The following is a 7,638-nucleotide window of genomic DNA, read 5'->3' on the forward strand; positions in this document are numbered from 1 at the left end:
AAAGAAACGTTACTGAAACTGTCACCCCCACTATGCTGATGATTTTAATTTTTATTGATATTTTGTGAGACAATTAAATAATCACTTACCTGCATGAATAATCCCTTAATATAATTTAGCCTGAGAATTGTAAACATGGAGGGGACTTTTTTTTAAGCATATCATTTGTAATTTTAAGACAAATTTTGGTAACAACATTTTTAGTTTATTTGTAAATATAACGTAGATTAATTATTAGATGTTAAGTGTAATAATTCCAAACTAGTAAATATTAATAGATTTCGTTTGATGATCGGTCAGCATTCACGCTTTGTTCGATTCTTTTTGTCTGAATCGACAAATATATTCGTTTTATATCTACACTTTTGACATGTACTGTAAACTATTGAAAACGTTGATGATATTCTATCAAATAATTAATAAATGGCGTAATCAGTCAGTGTCAACTTGGAAATGTAAATATGATTTTTCTTGAAAATACAGCAACGCAATCTTGAAAGTCCAGTGGAACCCTACTTAACCTCCCGCTCGTTTTTCTATATCTTAATATATATATTTCTTGTGTGCGTGTGTATGTGACTGAACTCCTCCTAAACGACTGGACCGATTTTGATGAAATTTTTTGTGTGTGTTCAAGGGGATCTGGGAATGGTTTAGATTCACAAATCAGCCCGGCAGGTGGCGCTGCAGTCGGTACTTTCATACTTTAATATCCTAATAGCTTGAAATATCGTGCAGGACAACGTCTGTGGGCTCCACTAGTCTAATATATAAAATTCTCGTGTCGCGGTGTTTGTAGTTAAACTCCTCCGAAACGGGTAGACCGATTCTCATGAAATGTTGTGTGCATATTGGGTATGTCTGAGAATCGGACGACATCTATTTTTAATCCCGCTAAATGTTAAGAGTAGTCCACCCCTAATTTTTTTTAAATTTTTAGATAAATTTTTATTTTTTTATTTTTTTTATGATACAACATTAAAAAATACATCCAACCCCTATTTTTCACCCCTCTACGACCAACCCCTATTTTTTATTATAAATGATATACATGGCAAATCGACGTTTGCCGGATCAGCTAGTTTATATATATAATTCTACTGTATTTGTCAATATCACTGAACTCCTCTTAAACGGCTGGTTTAGATTCACAAATCATACCGGCTGATGGCGCTAAAGTTAGTATTTTCATACTTTGTTTAATATCCTAATCGTTTGAAATATCATGCAGGACAACGTATGTCGTTTCCGCTATTGTTCTATAAAATTTCTGTCTTTGCATAGGTATTAATTTATGTTACAAAGATATCTTTCGATGGATGACGTCATTGTTGTGTGATTATTGACAAGATGAACAATTATGAGATGAATTAGGCAATCAGAATACAGTTAATTAATTATAATAGTTAAGTAATAAAAATTTAAATAATAAAAATAACTTGAAATATCCTGTATTTTATTTAACATAAAAAGAAATATACACCACAATATAAAATTTAACTAAACTTGGACACAACCCGGCTTTAACTTGCACCACCACTCGCCAGCACCACTGACAGCTAAGGATGTTCAGTTAAAAAGAAAGTGCACTAGCTCAACAATAGGATTCCCTGTGGGCAACAAGTCACTTCCATATTTTGACATATTAATGATTGTAGGCACTTGACGTAGTAGTTTCCTGGCTTGAAACCTATTTGATTCAAGCCACGCCTTTCTTCTCGCGACACCTGTCATTGTTTAAAATCTGGCTGCAATGTTACTACTACCATAGCCTTATGCTCAAGATACATTTTTGCATCGTAATCATTTAGGGCCCTCTTTACATGGACTACCAGATACATTACATAAGAGTTCACGATTGCAATAAAGAACTTAATAATTTCGAAGACTAGAAGATAATCTGGATTTTTTCTTTGAATAAAGTGATAATCGCCACCCATGGATACCTGCCAAGCCCGCTTAGGCCAACCTTTCGGACGCTCTATTGTTGAAGGCGTCTAAATTTCATCGACTTGAAAATACCTCTAAAGATGAGATGGAGAGGATGGAATTTTGGATTCTGCCTTGACGTCTGACGATGGAATGGATTGTCTAACGTAGACCAAAGCCACTAAAGCTCTCAAAGGTTCTTACAGAGGACTAAAGCTTTTATCTATTTCTAAAATCTACTAAACAAAGAAATTGGTCTCGCTATTGTAAAGTGTTAGCCTTCCAGATGCTTAATAATTAATAAAATAAATAATAAATCAGTGGCGTTACAACCCCGAGAAGATTATGATTTAGAAATCTGAGGCATAGACCTAAAGATATTTTATATTTATCATTTTTAAATCTTATAGGCAAGTAAGTGATCAGCCTCTAGTGCCTGACACACGCCGACGACTATTTGGGTCTAAGACACGTCGGTTTCCTCACGATGTTTTCCTTCACCGTTCGAGCAAATGTTAAATGCGCACATAGAAAGAAAGTCCATTGCTGCACAGCCGGGGATCGAACCTACGACCTCAGGTATGAGAGTCGCACGCTGAAGCCAATAGGCCAACACTGCTCAATATAATAATAATAAATATTACTAAGAATATCTTCTAATTTTCATTGAATTGTCTATGTTTAAACTATTATTAATTGCCGTACAAATTGACGAAAGGATTTTTCAACTAATCTATTATTTCAAGGTACACAATTTTTTGTTTTATTATAGTATAAGATCCCGCTATACAACGACCTTCACCGAGATGCTTATTTAATGAAACTTATTTTATATTTAATTTAATATGTCAATAAATATAATACATATGGGTTGCCTAGCAAATTTCAGTCCAGAGAATGTTTAATTAATATTTAAAAAAAAATTTTTTTTTATAATTTGCATGTAGTAAATTTTTTGAACTTTTTTCAATCAATATTTTTAATCAGGGTAGTATTATATATGTATCTCTATAACCTTCTTTTATACTAAAGATGTATATATACTTTAGTGTCACATAAAAAATATACACATAAATAGTTAATTGATTAAAAACAACCTAACGTTTGCATATTCTATGGGCTTCATACTTTCGATTGGTATAGAATTTATCTAATAATCATACCGGTGAAATGTTTAAAAAAATATATTTTTTTTAAATTAATTAAACATACTCTGGACTGAAATTTGCTAGGCAACCCATATGGATTATATTTATTGACATATTAAATTATATATAAAATAAGTTTCATTAAATAAGCATCTCGGTGAAGGTCGTTGTATAGCGGGATCTTAGACCATTATTTGGTAAATAGATTTATGTAAAATATATGTGTTTGTACTCTTAAAATTTTTGTCAGACATTTTCGAGTTTTTTATTTAATAGAACTGGTGGAGGCTCATCTGGTGTTATTGTTACCGACCATGTACACTGTCAATGATCGCGTGTGCCTTTTAAGATTTGGTACGCTCTTTGAAGGAACCTTAGTCCAATTGGTTCGGAGAAACTTCAGTGGGCAACTGGTTCCACATAGTGGTGGTGCGCGGCACACAACAAACAACTCTCAGTTATGGAACGACGGACGTCGTAGTACGGGTGGAATTTCGTATTCTGCTTTGACGTCCAATGCATTTCATTAATTGATCATCTATACTAATATTATAAAGAGGAAAGGTTTGATTTTTTGTTTGTTTGAAATGAATAGGCTCCGAAACTACTGAACCGATTTCAAAAAATTTCAAAAAATTCTTTCACCGTTGGCAAGCTACACTATTCCCGAGTGAGATAGGCTATGTTTCATTTTGAAAAAAATTAGGGATGTTTACTAAAACTTGCATAATCTAACCCAAGGTGTAAAAAAATAAACAAAAAACTTCCTTCAAAGGTTCTTTATTCGTACCTAGGTATTGATCCTTATCAAAATAATTACCAACGTTTCACATAAGCTACAATTTAATGGCATAACCACCAAAAAAGCATGGTGGATTGGTGTTCTCCTGCCGTTTCTCTTGAATAGTTTACTACTATGTGTTAAGAAAAATCTTAGCCACAGCAACGCTTGGCCGAGTCTACTAGTTCTTTATATTTCACCTGTTCTTTGGGCTCTGCTTTCAGTGTCTCTCTTTCTCCATACCAGGTTGTCCATCCAGTGGAAAGCCGTTTCATGTTCCGCCAACAGTCTGGTCTTATACCAGGTATCAGGCCCATTGGTAGATTTTCTAAAGCAATTTATACAGTTTATACGCGCTAACCATGAATATATTAATTAGCGATATCAGAGTTTAAGATATCGGTGAAGAACTCGTTTAATCGTGAATTTCATTGAAAATCTAGTTCATGCCCCACATACAAAATGCAATGAAAAAATCGATAAAGTTTATTTTAGCACTAATTATTTAAATATAGTTTTAATGTGAGGATTTTGGGCTACGTACTTCAATTGTCTCTTTATTAAGGACATTAAGTCCTTAATAAAGTGGACAAATTAAAAAAAAAAAACAGTCGCGAGTTAACATTAGTTAAGTTACATAATATATATCGCCATGATCGTAGAACAATGTCGGATTTGAATAAAATTAAAAATCCACTTTTTATCATATTTGGATACTACATTGACTAAATATTACGACTACATAAAAAAAAATCCATGTGTTTTAAATTTCAAATTAATTAATTAGTCGGTAAATTGACGTATTTGATAGAAACATGTGATTTTTCTAGAAAACTGTGTAATGTAATGTTATTATTTTTATTTTGTTTCAAAACAAACCATTTTGTTTGCTTGTATGCCAATTTTCATAATAACAGAATATGAATTAAAATACTTATGACAAAAACTAAAATGATTATATTATTTTGAAATGGCTGCCCTGTAAAGTTTACTATTTGTCAGATCCGTCACTATTCTACGACTATGACGATATTTTGGTTAATAATTAGAAGAACAAAAAACACATTAAAACTATTGTCTACCTTAGGTTTCTACATAAGAATTAAATATTGTATGAGTGTGATATATGACAATTAAACCATAAAATTAGTCATTTTTACATCTTTTTCTATCTTTTGTTGAGCCGTGTTGGCAAGGAACCTTCAGCCATTCGCTTGAGCGTTCGCTCTCATCCCTGAGGTTGTAGGTTTGACACCAGCTTTGCACCAATCTTTGCGCCCATTCAAGACTCACTCGTATCGGGAAGAAAAGCCCCATGAGGAAAAACCGACCTGCCTCAGACCCAAAAAGTCGACGGCGTGTGTCAGGCACAGGAGGCTGATCACCTACTTGCCTAATAGATTGACAAATTATCGTGAAACAGATACGGATATCTGAGGCCCAGAAAGTTTGCAGCGCGAATTAACTTCGGTGACGGTTGTTGTATGGATATGTTCAAATATATGTTAAATGAAACCCTTTGTTTGAAGCTGGGTAGCAACTGCCTAGTTTATTGTTTATCAGAATGCCAAATCATAAAATGACTGCTTCACGACTGATTTGAGAGCGACCGCCGATGCAAAAACCGCTGTGTGAGTTCGAAAAGTGAGTTACAGAATCGCAAGGCTGGCTTTAATTGTTTAAAACATAAGCTAATAACTAAGATTACATTAGGGATAACAACTTGACTTAATGAAGAGTTCGTAAACCTAAGTGATACTTATGTTCTTCGCCATTATTGAAAACGAGAATGTTAAATTACAATTTATGAGTGTAAAAACTAAAGGGCTAATATTGGCTTCAAATGTTCAATGATTGCTTACAATTTGTTTACGTTTCTAATTATTAACATATATATGTGTAATACTAATGTTAGGTTACATAACCGACATGATTTTGAAAACTTGTGGCCTCATCCAACAGTTATAAAACACCGTTATTTTTCAATATACAAAAATAATTATCTAATGACGCACATGCTAATAATGAGTCGAAGAAAGTAATTAATTTTCCAAAGAAAATTTTTAATTCGTATTACATTATGTTTTTATATTACGATCATGAATACGTAAATAGATTTGGTCGTAATTACTTTTTATTGTAATGTGTTTAGCCGCAACCTTGCTCATCTACGTATAAGAGGATTAATAGAGCAGTGTTGGCCTAGTGGCAGCGTGTGACTCTCATACCTGAGGTCGTAGGTTCGATCCCCGGCTGTGCACCAATGTACTTTCTTTCTATGTGCGCATTTAACATTTGCTCGAACCGTGAAGGAAACCGACATGTCTTAGACCCAAAAAGTCGACGGCGTGTGTCAGGCACTGGAGGCTGATCACCTACTTGCCTATTAGATTTAATAATGATCATAAAAATTAAGAGACCTAAAATTAATTATTAACATATTAGCATATTTATAACACACAATATATATTATATACATAAAGTACTTCATTAAAATAATACTTAAACTTATGACTTAAGTAATATTACTTAAGTAAAATCTCTGACACAGACTAGTCTTCTATATATATAAAAATGATACCCGTTTTCCGTTGTCACGACATAACATGAAAACGGCTTGACCGATTTGTCTGATTTTTTTTTAATAATATTCCTTGAAGTACGAGGATGGTTCTTACGGAGAGAAAAATTTAAAAAATTGAGTGAAAAAGTCTAAAAACAACACTTTTCTATATTCCCATACAAAATATTCGTAATAATACTTAAAAGTCAATTTAAACTTTAATACCATATCATAAAGTTCAAATGTTAGTGGAGGGGTTTCGGGAAGGTAAATTTTTATTTTTTGACATAATGTATTTGTTGTCTTATCAACTTTCTTTTTTTATCTTACTAGCTAGACCGGTGTCCCGAATAGCAGAATAAGTATTTTAAAAAAATTAAGAATCGACTGTTATGCGGTACGATGTTCGCCTGGCCAGCTAGTGTTGTATATATATTTTCTTCCTTCTTCTTTTTATAGAACAGGGGGCAAACGGGCAGGAGGCTCACCTGATGTTAAGTGAAACCGCCGCCCATGGACACTCTCAATGCCAGAGCCTGTTGCATTAAGACTTCGATTCTTGGTTCTAAGACATACCGACATTCTGGAAAATTTTCTTAAACTTCTTGTTTGTAGTTGTATTAATTGTGGACATCAAAAATCTGTTTAGGGTTCAAACGCCTAGGGTCTTGAGTCGCTCAGCCACAACCCCACACACACACACAAAATAATAATATTAATGATCAAAGAAGAAAGAAAAATAAAAAAAATTTAAGCAATAAGGTACATTTCAAGTGTGTATGTGTGTGTTGTGATTGTAACAGGCCCTGACTCAGCATTATGCTGAGGAGCAGACATGTTCCACAGCGCTGGTCATTCTGCCAGAGACTACAACAGCTAGTTTGCGCCTCAGATGCAAAAAAAAGAAAAATAATGTAATAATAATAATAGTAGAGAAAATAATAATAGTAAAAATTAACAGTGTAAGTAAAAAAAATATGAATAGTTGTTAACAAATATAGAAATAATTTTGAGCGGATTAAAAACGAGATTGCGTCGGATTTTTGTATAGTTTTCCATAGTTGTTGAGCTAAATCATGAAAAATATCATATACAGCACAAATGGCTAAACAATATTCCTTTTCATCAGATGAAGGTATATTCTAAAGAAGCAGTGTTCTAAATATCAATCAACTTTTACACTTAATTGAAATTACATAAGACTAAATAGACATTAC

Source organism: Pieris napi, chromosome 20, assembly GCF_905475465.1.
Source record: "Pieris napi chromosome 20, ilPieNapi1.2, whole genome shotgun sequence".
Taxonomy (NCBI): domain Eukaryota; kingdom Metazoa; phylum Arthropoda; class Insecta; order Lepidoptera; family Pieridae; genus Pieris; species Pieris napi.